Source organism: Hyperolius riggenbachi, chromosome 6 (assembly GCF_040937935.1).
Source record: "Hyperolius riggenbachi isolate aHypRig1 chromosome 6, aHypRig1.pri, whole genome shotgun sequence".
In the NCBI taxonomy this organism is placed as follows: domain Eukaryota; kingdom Metazoa; phylum Chordata; class Amphibia; order Anura; family Hyperoliidae; genus Hyperolius; species Hyperolius riggenbachi.
The window spans coordinates 163,524,436-163,537,192 of NC_090651.1; the positions used below are offsets into that span (position 1 = coordinate 163,524,436).

Here is a 12,757-nt window from a genome sequence, read left to right on the forward strand (position 1 = left end):
CTAATAATGCTACCCATTTGTTGACTACAGGCTGAATATGTGGACACAAAGGGCATGCAAAATTGTTTTTGGTTTTTTTTTTGAAGGGCATTGATTGGATGACAGGGTATGTTCTGGGTAACCTATTTCTCTAAATTTTGGTTTTAATTAACTCTTTATGGGTTTCTAGAGAATCTTGGTCAGATTCTATTCTCTCTATTCGTGTAATTTGTCCCCGAGGGATAGCGTTCTTTACCGAGGGTGGATGGAAACTTTGGTAGTGAAGAAGGGAGTTTCTGTCCATGGGCTTGGTGTAAAGGGTGGTAGTCAGTCTACACGACTGCACCATCACCCTTGTATCCAAAAACACTGCCTCATCAAGACTGCTATTGGCGGTCAATCTAATAGCTGGACAGCTGACAGCCAAGGAAGATACAAAGTCCGTCAGGGTCGAATGTGTCCCCGCCCATATACAAAAAATATCAATATAACGAAGCCAACATTTTGCATGTTGATGAAAAAGGGAGTGGGTATAAACAAAACTTTCTTCATATTGCCCCATAAAAAGACCAGTATAGGACGGGGCCACATTCGACCCCATCGCCGTACCTCTCAATTGCATGTAGTAGGAACCCTGAAAGGAAAAATAGTTATATCGCAAGATATCAACAAATCAATAACAAATTCCCTTTGTATACAGGAAATTTGGCATAAGGTACCACTTGATCGCCTCCACACCTCCATCGTGTGGGATGGAGGTGTAGACTCTACACCTCCATCCCACACGATGGAGGTGTGGAGGTGAGTCACCAAAAAAGTACCCTCCTCGACAGGACCAAAAGATCTTAATTTGTCTAGAAACATCCTTGTGTCCCAGATGTAGGACTCCAGAGAGGTCACCAATGGTTGCAGAATTCGATCCACATATTGTGATTCTAGATGGTCATTATGTTCAGGAGATTCTGGAACATTTAGCACAGGCAGATGTGTACTCTAAGGTTGATGTTGATCCACTTAGAAGAAGTCAACTACGCATTAAGGAGGTGTTAGATCAGGCAAAAGCTGATGCAATTATCGATGATGCCCTGTATATTTTTTTTTACAACAAGAGGTTCCCTGTACTCCATCTTTCTATACATTACCTAAGATCCACAAGGATCCACACTGGCCACCTGGGCGACCAATTGTGGCCGGCGTGGGTTCGGTATTTGTGCCTTTGGCACAATATGTAGATCGAATTCTGCAACCATTGGTGACCTCTCTGGAGTCCTACATCCGGGACACAGGGATGTTTCTAGACAAATTAAGATCTTTTGGTCCTGTCGAGGAGGGTACTTTTTTGGTGACCTTGGACATCGAAAGCCTCTACACCTCCATCCCACATGATGGAGGTGTGGAGACGATCGAGTGGTACCTTATGCAGTATTCCAACATGTCCTGTATACAGAGGAAATTTGTTATTGATTTGTTGAATATTATCTTGCGATGTAACTATTTTTCCTTTCAGGGTTCCTACTACATGCAATTGAGAGGCACTTCGATGGGGTCGAATGTGGCCCCGTCCTATGCTGGTCTTTTTATGGTGCAATATGAAGAAAGTTTTGTTTATACCCAACCCCTTTTTCATCAACATGCAAAATGTTGGCTTCGTTATATTGATATTTTTTGTTTATGGTCGGGGCCACATTCGACCCTGATGGACTTTGTACCTTCCCTGACTGTCAGCTGTCCAGCTATTAGATTGACCGTCAATAGCAGTCTTGATGAGGCAGTGTTTTTGGATACAAGGGTGATGGTGCAGTCGGGTAGACTGACTACCACCCTTTACACCAAGCCCATGGACAAAAACTTCCTTCTTCACTACCAAAGTTTCCATCCACCCTTCGTAAAGAACGCTATCCCTCGGAGACAAATTACACGAATAGAGAGAATGGTATCTGACCAAGATTCTCTAGAAACCCATAAAGAGTTAATTAAAACCAAATTAAGAGAAAGAGGTTACCCAGAACATACCCTGTCATCCAATTCATGGCGTTCAAAAAAAACCCCCCAAAAACAATTTCGCATGCCCGTCGTGTCCACATATTCAGCCTGTCGTCAACAAATGGGTAGCATTATTAGGAAACATTGGCACCTTTTACAAGGAGCTTTCCCTTGGATACCAGAATTCCGGTATCCCCCTTTACTTTCTTTTAAGAAAGCCCCCACCATTCGTGATAAAGTTTTTAGACAACGTAGCTTCAATCCATCGAATTCCTCTATGATTGTTAATCCAATATCGACCGGTCCAAGAGTTGGTACTTTTCCCTGTCTGAACTGCCATTTGTGCAGCCATATAGCCAAAGGTGGTACATTCACCCATCCATGCAAGGGCACACTGTATACTGTTAGAGGTCGCTATTCTTGTGACTCCACTTATGTGATTTATTTGATTAAATGCCCGTGTGGCCTTGGATATGTTGGAATGACCACTCAACCCCTACGGGATAGAATGGCATCCCATAAATCAGCAATCCGTAATCATGATATGACACAGGCTTTGTCTTCTCACTTTTCAACAGCTCGACATACAGTAGTGTAGCACAGATGAAGGTGCAGGTTATTGACAGTGTACCTTACTACTGGCGGGATAGACTTAATAGGAAAGCTGAGTTGGCACGTAGGGAAGTATGGTGGATTCCAAAGCTTAATGTTATGGGGCCAGGTGGGTTGAACGGGAATATGGCTTCTGGCTTTGAGAAAGAGCTACTGAGCTTGAAACAGTGGGCTGTCAGCCGCTACAGCCATTTTTATCGATGACTTGTCATTTTTTTATGACTTTTCCAATAAAGAGCTACTAAATTACTGAAGGTGGTGCCTGCTTCGCTTGGATCTGGATCGCATTTCTATAACATGTCTTTATTATCCATAAGGCCTAAGTATACTTCGAAGTAAAGAAAATCCATTCTGTGGACAGGTATAGAGTTTTCTAGCCTGCTCTATTCAATGTGCAATTTCCACAATGCCCACTATGATTATACGATGAAAATGACATCCTAGGCACTGTCATATGTACCGTACTTCATATCCTAAAAAAAGAGGCATTAGGCCCCGTTCACACTTGCGGTTTTGCAAAAACCGCACCGGATGTCCGGACCGCACCGGATCCGGATCGGACCTGAACCGTACGGTTCCTGTCCGGATCCGGTCCGGATCCGGTCCGGTTGCATACGGTTTCCGTGCGGTATGAACACGGTTGCGGTCCGGATCCGGATTCTTAAAGAGATAACAACCTGTATAAATACCTGGGGTTCTGGGAGGTCAGCAGAAGCTCTGGGGTCATTGTTGGAGACAGCTGGACGTGTGGAGACCATCCTTGGATACAGAGACAGCAGTTGGGACCATGGATCCAGTCATTTTTTACGCTTATTACCTGGGAATTCTCTCCTTCCTGTTGTTTACCTACTACTATGTGGGGAGAAGGCGTGCTCCTCGCAGGAGATGGTGGGTGCACCCTCTACTAGCCAGGAGGCAGAGGAAGGGAGAGTTCCAGGCCCTCTACCGGGACCTCAGACGACACCCACAGAAGTTCTACAGCTACACTCGGATGTCTATTCCCCTGTAAGTGTATAGGCCTAAATACACCAACCCCCACCATTCCTAAACACCCCACCCTCACCCCCACAACACCTCATCCCTGTATACCTAGCTAAACACACCACCCTGACCCCCACACCCCTGTATACCTAGCTATACACTACACCCCCACCCTCCACAACACTCCCAAACCTCTGTAAACACACCTCCCCCATCCTCCACCCAACACCTTGTCCCACAACATACTTTACAGCTTCTTCCTTTACATCTCCTGACAGGTTTGATACCCTTTTGGAGATGGTGAAGGATGACCTTAGGAAGAAGGATACCACGTTCAGGAGAGCAGTCACACCACAAGAACAACTACTCATCGCACTGAGGTATGTAAAAACAAATTTTTTTATTGCAAAAACAACCACTTTCCAACATGGAAACATTCTTCCAACATGGAAGACAAAAAAATAACATATCTATGGTATAGCCCGGTCAGTTTTAAGGAACACCAACTTTGTGCTGGAAGAGTTGTAGGGCATAGCTGCCCAAGTGTCTTTCGGGGACACCAGGCCCTAAAATTGAAGTGCTTCAAAAACCTAACCACTGGCACATGACCCTCTGAGCCATGGATGAAGGACACAGGGCAGTGAAAAGGCTAGGCCTCTCACCGACCAGTCAAGGTGTCCTTCATCCATGGCTCCAAGGGTCTTGTGCAAGTGGTTAGGAACAAGAACAAAGTGAGGAGCAAGAGGAACCGATGGCAGAGGTGCATGACTACAGGTGCAGTGCAACAGGCACAAGGTTGTGACCCAGGTAGTGTCTTTCGGGGACACCAGGCCCTAAAGTTGAAGTGCTTCAAAAACCTAACCACTGGCACATGACCCTCTGAGCCATGGATGAAGGACACAGGGCAGTGAAAAGGCTAGGCCTCTCACCGACCAGTCAAGGTGTCCTTCATCCATGGCTCCAAGGGTCTTGTGCAAGTGGTTAGGAACAAGAACAAAGTGAGGAGCAAGAGGAACCGATGGCAGAGGTGCATGACTACAGGTGCAGTGCAACAGGCACAAGGTTGTGACCCAGGTAGTGTCTTTCGGGGACACCAGGCCCTAAAGTTGAAGTGCTTCAAAAACCTAACCACTGGCACATGACCCTCTGAGCCATGGATGAAGGACACAGGGCAGTGAAAAGGCTAGGCCTCTCACCGACCAGTCAAGGTGTCCTTCATCCATGGCTCCAAGGGTCTTGTGCAAGTGGTTAGGAACAAGAACAAAGTGAGGAGCAAGAGGAACCGATGGCAGAGGTGCATGACTACAGGTGCAGTGCAACAGGCACAAGGTTGTGACCCAGGTAGTGTCTTTCGGGGACACCAGGCCCTAAAGTTGAAGTGCTTCAAAAACCTAACCACTGGCACATGACCCTCTGAGCCATGGATGAAGGACACAGGGCAGTGAAAAGGCTAGGCCTCTCACCGACCAGTCAAGGTGTCCTTCATCCATGGCTCCAAGGGTCTTGTGCAAGTGGTTAGGAACAAGAACAAAGTGAGGAGCAAGAGGAACCGATGGCAGAGGTGCATGACTACAGGTGCAGTGCAACAGGCACAAGGTTGTGACCCAGGTAGTGTCTTTCGGGGACACCAGGCCCTAAAGTTGAAGTGCTTCAAAAACCTAACCACTGGCACATGACCCTCTGAGCCATGGATGAAGGACACAGGGCAGTGAAAAGGCTAGGCCTCTCACCGACCAGTCAAGGTGTCCTTCATCCATGGCTCCAAGGGTCTTGTGCAAGTGGTTAGGAACAAGAACAAAGTGAGGAGCAAGAGGAACCGATGGCAGAGGTGCATGACTACAGGTGCAGTGCAACAGGCACAAGGTTGTGACCCAGGTAGTGTCTTTCGGGGACACCAGGCCCTAAAGTTGAAGTGCTTCAAAAACCTAACCACTGGCACATGACCCTCTGAGCCATGGATGAAGGACACAGGGCAGTGAAAAGGCTAGGCCTCTCACCGACCAGTCAAGGTGTCCTTCATCCATGGCTCCAAGGGTCTTGTGCAAGTGGTTAGGAACAAGAACAAAGTGAGGAGCAAGAGGAACCGATGGCAGAGGTGCATGACTACAGGTGCAGTGCAACAGGCACAAGGTTGTGACCCAGGTAGTGTCTTTCGGGGACACCAGGCCCTAAAGTTGAAGTGCTTCAAAAACCTAACCACTGGCACATGACCCTCTGAGCCATGGATGAAGGACACAGGGCAGTGAAAAGGCTAGGCCTCTCACCGACCAGTCAAGGTGTCCTTCATCCATGGCTCCAAGGGTCTTGTGCAAGTGGTTAGGATCAACAAAGTAAGGAACAAGAGGAATCAAAGGCACAGGTGCAGGACTACAGGTGCTGTGCAACAGGCACAAGGTTGTGACCCAGGTAGTGTCTTTCGGGGACACCAGGCCCTAAATTATTAGTGCTTCTAAAACCTAACGACTGGCACAGGACCCTCTGAGCCATGGATGAAGGACACAGGTCAGTGAAAAGGCTAGGCCTCTCACCGACCAGTGAAGGTGTCCTTCACCCATGGCTCCAAGGGTCTTGTGCAAGTGATTAGGATCAACAAAGTAAGGAACAAGAGGAATCAAAGGCACAGGTGCAGGACTACAGGTGCAGTGCAACAGGCACAAGGTTGTGACCCAGGTAGTGTCTTTCGGGGACACCAGGCCCTAAAGTTCAAGTCCAGCAAAACCAAAAGTTAAAAAGCCCTGTGATGGTATCCTTCCTCCGAGGATCGGAGGTATTCAGAGGAGCATGTCCAGGAACAATTTGACTTTTTTTTTCAAATTGTATCGGCACCACTACTAGAAAAGGTGGGAGTTGCTGCCTGGAAATCTGGACTCTCTTGGGTGCTGGTCGTGGATGAGCTGGACCCTGACAGCGGTGGCCCATATTGACTGCCTCTGTAGCCGGTGTACATCTGTGATGATTGCCAGGTGGGCACCGCTGTTGGTTGTGGGGGTCTAAAAATTGGTGGTTGCAATAATGGCGTGTCCATGTGCTGTTTAATCACCTCCAGCAAATTGGAATGGCACGCCATCAGGTTTTGTGAAGGCACCTTTTCTAGATATGGTATTAGAGACATCACAGTGTGAAAACACGGGTGTGCCTGCAATTTCAGTAGTTCCTTGCTTTGTTGATGCATTTGCTGCATCATGTTCTGCAGCTGGCCCACCGACTGATGATGCTGCGCACGCAGTTGGTCGATTTCTCCTCTGTGCATCTCATGCATCATTTTAAGCTCGTCCCTGTAGTGCCCATGTACAGCGTCGAGCTCACATTGCAGTGTAGTGATGTGGGACTTGTACTGCTCCATGATATGGCCCCTGTCCTCATCTTGCAACTGCCGGGTTATGAGAGTTTGGTGGCTCTGAAGAATCCCGAGACGTCCGGAGACAGCCCCGGACATCTCGGACTCTGTCTCTCTCCTTGTTGGGGGGAGGGTACCTCGACGCCTCACTGGTGTGGTGGTCCTCACTGGTGGTGTGGCAGCATCTTCCCGTCCTCTGGCCTGTGTCGGGGTTGCCCTGCGCGCTGGTTGTGCTGCAGTCTCTCGGTGCTCCTCACTTTGTTCTTGTTCCCCTGGAGCTTCCATAGCGGTCGATTGTGGAGGTTCAGCTTCTTCCACACTCGGTCCTGCAACCTCAACATCCAAGCTCTCTTCTGCCAAGTCATCATCAAAGGACGGAGTTGTGATTAAGGACTCCCTTCTCCTACTCCTCGCCTCGGGGCAATAGGTTACATCGGCGACGTCATCATCCACCAAGCTCTCCTCACTGCTGAACCGTGCCTCCTGGGTCGGTTCCTCTTGCTCCAAATTGTCTTCAGTCCTGTAGATAAAAAAAATATTTATTGGTGTGCCAAACAGCATGTGGCGTCAATTCACAGAGCTAGCAAACACTAGCAATCACTTTATCACCCGTTTCTACCCAACATTTGATAAAGCTTGTGAGAAAAGTTTGCTAGCCATGGGAATTGAGGCCATAGCAATACATGGCCGAAGTCATGGTAAATGAGCTCTCAGTTCCTGCCCACAGTAGTGGTACTTACAGTCTAGGTTCCAGGCTTGCATTGATGAAAGACAATTGCTTGGCAAATTGGTAGTCTTTTTGTCGCCTTCCCCCGCCACTGCCACTTCGTTCGGCAAGTTTTTTCTTCCGTAGCCATTTCACATATGCATCCCGTATATTCCGCCACCTTGTCTTGTACCTTTCTCCTGTAACGACATGAAAATTTGATTTCGATTATTTCTCTTGTAGGTACATCGCAACTGGACAAACATATACATCGCTACATGTCACATTTCGTATTGGGAAGAGCACGGTGGCAGGCATCGTCGTGAGGACTTCGAGGATCCTTTGGACGCGACTGAGGGCCAGATACATGCCTGTGCCGGACACCACGAAATGGGAGGAGATCGCCCAGGGCTTCTGGACCGAGTGCAAGTTTCCTAATTGTGTTGGCGCACTGGATGGGAAACACATCCGGATTCAGAAACCCGTGGGGAGTAGCAGCCATTATTTCAACTATAAAAAATACTTCAGCATTGTTCTAATGGCAGTGGCAGATGCGGACTACAAGTTTGTGTACGTGGACGTGGGGTCGTACGGTAGTTCCAATGACTCTGGAATTTTCCAGCGTACGACCCTTTGCCGGCTGATGGAGGAAGGCAGACTGCGTCTCCCCCGTGACAGACCCTGGCCTGGGACAAGGGCACCGGCCTACCCCTATGTGTTTGTGGGGGACGAGGCCTTCGCCCTGTCCGACCATGTAATGCGTCCGTACCCAGACAGGGGACTTGATGCCAGCCAGCTACACTTCAATGCTCGGTTGAGCCGTGCAAGGAGAATGGTGGAGTGCACATTTGGGATCCTGGTGTCAAAGTGGAGGGTGTTCCACACGCCCATGCTGCTGAAACCGGGCAACGCAGTTGTCGTGGTGAAGGCAGCATGCATCCTCCACAACTTTGTGCGGCAGGAGGAAAGAGAGACTCCGGAACCCCCGAATGTGCTTCCACTAATGCCCCTGCGGAGGTATGCAACCAGGCCAAGGGTAGTGTCACTGCGGAACAGGGACCAACTGAGACTTTATTTTACCACACCACCTGGACGAGGGTGAATGTTTGGTTTTTAATATGTTTTGTTGAAATGTGTTTATTTTGGAGTTTCAAGTTTTAGTAAATTTAAATGTATTAATTTTTTACAATAAATTGATGTATAATAATTGGTCATTGTGTATGTTATATGTGCACAGGTGGGGTACATCGCAGGTGGGTGGGATACAGCACAGGTGGGTGGGATACAGCACAGGTGGGTGGGATACAGCACAGGTGGGTGGGATACAGCACAGGTGGGGTACAGGTGGGTGGGATACATCACAGGTGGGTGGGATACAGCACAGGTGGGGTACAGGTGGGTGGGATACATCACAGGTGGGATACATCACAGGTGGGGTACAGGTGGGTGGGATACATCACAGGTGGGGTAGAGGTGGGTGGGATACATCACAGGTGGGGTACTGGTGGGTGGGATACATCACAGGTGGGTGGGATACATCACAGGTGGGGTACAGGTGGGTGGGATACATCACAGGTGGGATACATCACAGGTGGGGTAGAGGTGGGTGGGATACAGCACAGGTGGGTGGGATACATCACAGGTGGGTGGGATACAGCACAGGTGGGTGGGATACATCACAGGTGGGTGGGATACATCACAGGTGGGTGGGATACAGCACAGGTGGGTGGGATACAGCACAGGTGGGGTACAGGTGGGTGGGATACATCACAGGTGGGATACATCACAGGTGGGGTACAGGTGGGTGGGATACATCACAGGTGGGGTAGAGGTGGGTGGGATACATCACAGGTGGGGTACTGGTGGGTGGGATACATCACAGGTGGGTGGGATACATCACAGGTGGGGTACAGGTGGGTGGGATACATCACAGGTGGGATACATCACAGGTGGGGTAGAGGTGGGTGGGATACAGCACAGGTGGGTGGGATACATCACAGGTGGGTGGGATACAGCACAGGTGGGTGGGATACAGCACAGGTGGGTGGGATACAGCACAGGTGGGGTACAGGTGGGTGGGATACATCACAGGTGGGTGGGATACAGCACAGGTGGGGTACAGGTGGGTGGGGAACAGGTGGGTGGGCAACACGTGGGTGACACAAATCCATAGCAAAAGTTGAATACATCACAAGCTTAAACCACAAGCCCCCCCAAAAAAACTTCTAGTCAACATACCCTCTGTGCCTTGCTGTCTCTTGCTCAAGTTCTCAAAGTCCTCCACATACAGCTTGGCAATTTTTTTCCACAGGCCTCTGCATTTTTTGATGTTGCTGTGGTCCGCATCCCCCTTGTCCCACAGGGCTGGTACCTGCTGCACCTGTAGGATGAGGTCTTCTGATGTGTAGGGCCTCACCCCCTCGCTATCAGACAGATCCTGCTCCATATTGCTGCCAAAGAGCTCCAGCATGAAGTCACTGCTGCTCCACTCTGTGAACGCTGGTGCCATGTGGTCCCCATCCAAAATGGCCACCATACCATAGAGTCTGCATAGGAAGTGTGGTACAACATCCGGTTTTTATAGCCAGTGTGTTGTGCGCTCTCCGGTTCTCATTGGTTTCCATTGGCCGGATGCAACATTCCGGCTCCGGTCCGGATACGTCAGCCGGACCAGCCGGACCAAAAAATAGCGCATGTTGGAACGGACGCCGGAGTCCGGATCCGGTCCGGCTCCGGTCCGGACGAAACGGACGCATGTGAACGGTCGCATAGACTTTCATTGCTATGCCGTGCGTCCGTTTCGTCCGGTCCGCATGCGGTCCGGCTCCGGCACGGCGATTCCGGATAGCAGCCGCTAATGTGAACCGGGCCTTAGAGTGTCCTCTGTCGATAACTTAAGAGAGTAAATCTGTATATATAAAAGGGTTCTGTGTGTGAAATGATATTGTGAAGGTTGGATCTCTTCCTATTTATGAAGGCTTCTAATTTTCCTAAACAACTTCCCTTTTTTCCCATTTTAAATTTGAAGGCCGTTGTACTTGGAACCAGTTTTGAATAGTTATAAATATTCATGGATTGCAGACCTGTTGTGGTCTTATGGGGAACTGAATATGAAAAGAGGATTATTAGTTTATGTAAAGTCAAGCTGAAGGGAAAATAAAATGTTTAGATACGTAATGGTATCTGTAAAAAAAAATCATTGGATCGTTTCTGGAGTCCCATATTCTTATTTGTGTTTTCAGGGCTGCAAATGTAGGTTTGACTTTTTAACAAGATTGGTTGTCTTGATGACATGACTGCTGTTTTTTCAGCTCTCACGCAGAAAAATGATGCCCTATTCGAGTCCTTTTAGACTATGCACCTTGCGGAAACAGTGGTGAACTGCTGCAACACATTAGAAGTGTGATGTGACGCATACGGTACATTAGAGGAAAGACAGAATTAACTTCTGAACACTTATACAAATCCTCATGCGAATTCACAAAAATCATGCAGCAATCAACGCTGTCCCTACAGCTAAGTTAAAAGCTGGGATCTTCATTACAAGAATAAAGTCTCTTGTGTAGTCACACCGCGTAGAGGTAGCACAGTGTCGTATGTGTCCTAACTCTGGCCCTATAACATGCATAGCACAAACATGCATGCATTCATCGAAAAAAAATCCTATCTAAGGAATAGAAGCACATATCCTTACCGCGGAGCAGCTAACTATAGCGCTAATAGATTTGGGCGCGGGTATCTTTTCAATGTTAAATATAGGTTTTGTAATTTTTCATTCAACTTTGCACAAGTTTGGGCGCCGTTACGAAATATCGAAATTTTATCAAAAACTATAAAGTACGATCTATAAATAGAGGTTTGTGACACTAAATCGACATTTTGATTGTCGGATATTGTGTATGTTTATTATATTTCACTAATATATCGTTATATTTGGATTATATCGATTTATGTGACATTACGATAAAAAATGTGTAATGATTCAATTACGATAATAGGTCATTATATGTAATGATTTATTTACGATAATATATGTTATTATGATATTATCCTTTCTATGTGTAAAAGGGTGTTTATGCAGAGGGGGTGGTTAGGGTTAGGCACCACCAGGGGAGTTTTAGGGTTCTGCACCACCAGGGGGGTGGTTAGGATTAGGCACCACCAGGGAGGGCTAGGGGTTAGGGATAGGTACAGGGAGGGTTCTGTGTCAGAGTAGGAGTAGGTATACTTGGGGTTAGAAACCACCACTTAAGTATTCATTTATTTTCTTTCCTTTTAATGATTTTCTGTATATGTTATTTATATTGCATTTATTAATAAACAACTCTAAAGTCATTTATTTGCTCAGCTACACCTACTATTCAGCCACACAGAATGAATCCTAGCTTTCTGAAGAGTTGCTACTACTGTTCATAGCCAGATAAAATAGAGTGTGTCTTAACCGTTTTATCAGCAGGTCTTAGAGTCAGTAAGAGTGGGCTTCTCTTTCCCATTTAAAAATAAAGATGGTGGCAGCCTAGTAGTTTGGTTTTATAGTTTGCACGCCTCCTTCTATTCTGTCTGCTGCCAAAATTCCAGCGGTTTCAGCTCATCAATTGCATCAACGAGATTGGGTGGTTTGTGTGCTGAAACCAATTGGAAGGCATTGTGCGTGTGACACTAGCCACAAAGGACAAATGCAATATAAAAAACACTTTTAAAATGCATTTAGAAAAAAATAATTCTTAGCAAAATGTTCCACCCAAAGAAAGCCTAATTGGTGGTGGAAAAAAGAAGATACAGATAATTTGTTGTAATTAGTAGTGATAGTTATTGACGAATGAATGGAAAGAGAGCTGAAATGTGAAAATTGCTCGGATGCATAAGGTGAAAATACAGTGAAGGCTGAAGTGGTTAAAAGTATGCTTTTTTTGTAATGTACACATTGTCCAGTCAACTCGCAGCATGTAGTGCGTTGCTCTGAAGGTACCTGTGGCACTGCATGCGATGTTCACATTTAATAGAGATATAATTGCATTGCGTTGGGATTTGGGATATTGTCGGTTGCGATGGAATGCAACAGATGCAGCGTGAAAGGGCCCTAAGGGCTCATTTTCACTTAGTGCAAAATTTGCATTAGTACTGAATGCAGTGCAATTTGAATGGAAAAGTTTCTTTTA

General features: G+C 47.3%; 1 protein-coding gene across 1 annotated transcript in view; it reads left to right on the plus strand.

The window, feature by feature from the left end:
• Positions 1-12,757, plus strand: part of PLA2G4A (phospholipase A2 group IVA) — a 220,567-nt gene that overhangs the window by 16,105 nt on the left and 191,705 nt on the right. The window lies entirely within an intron of this gene.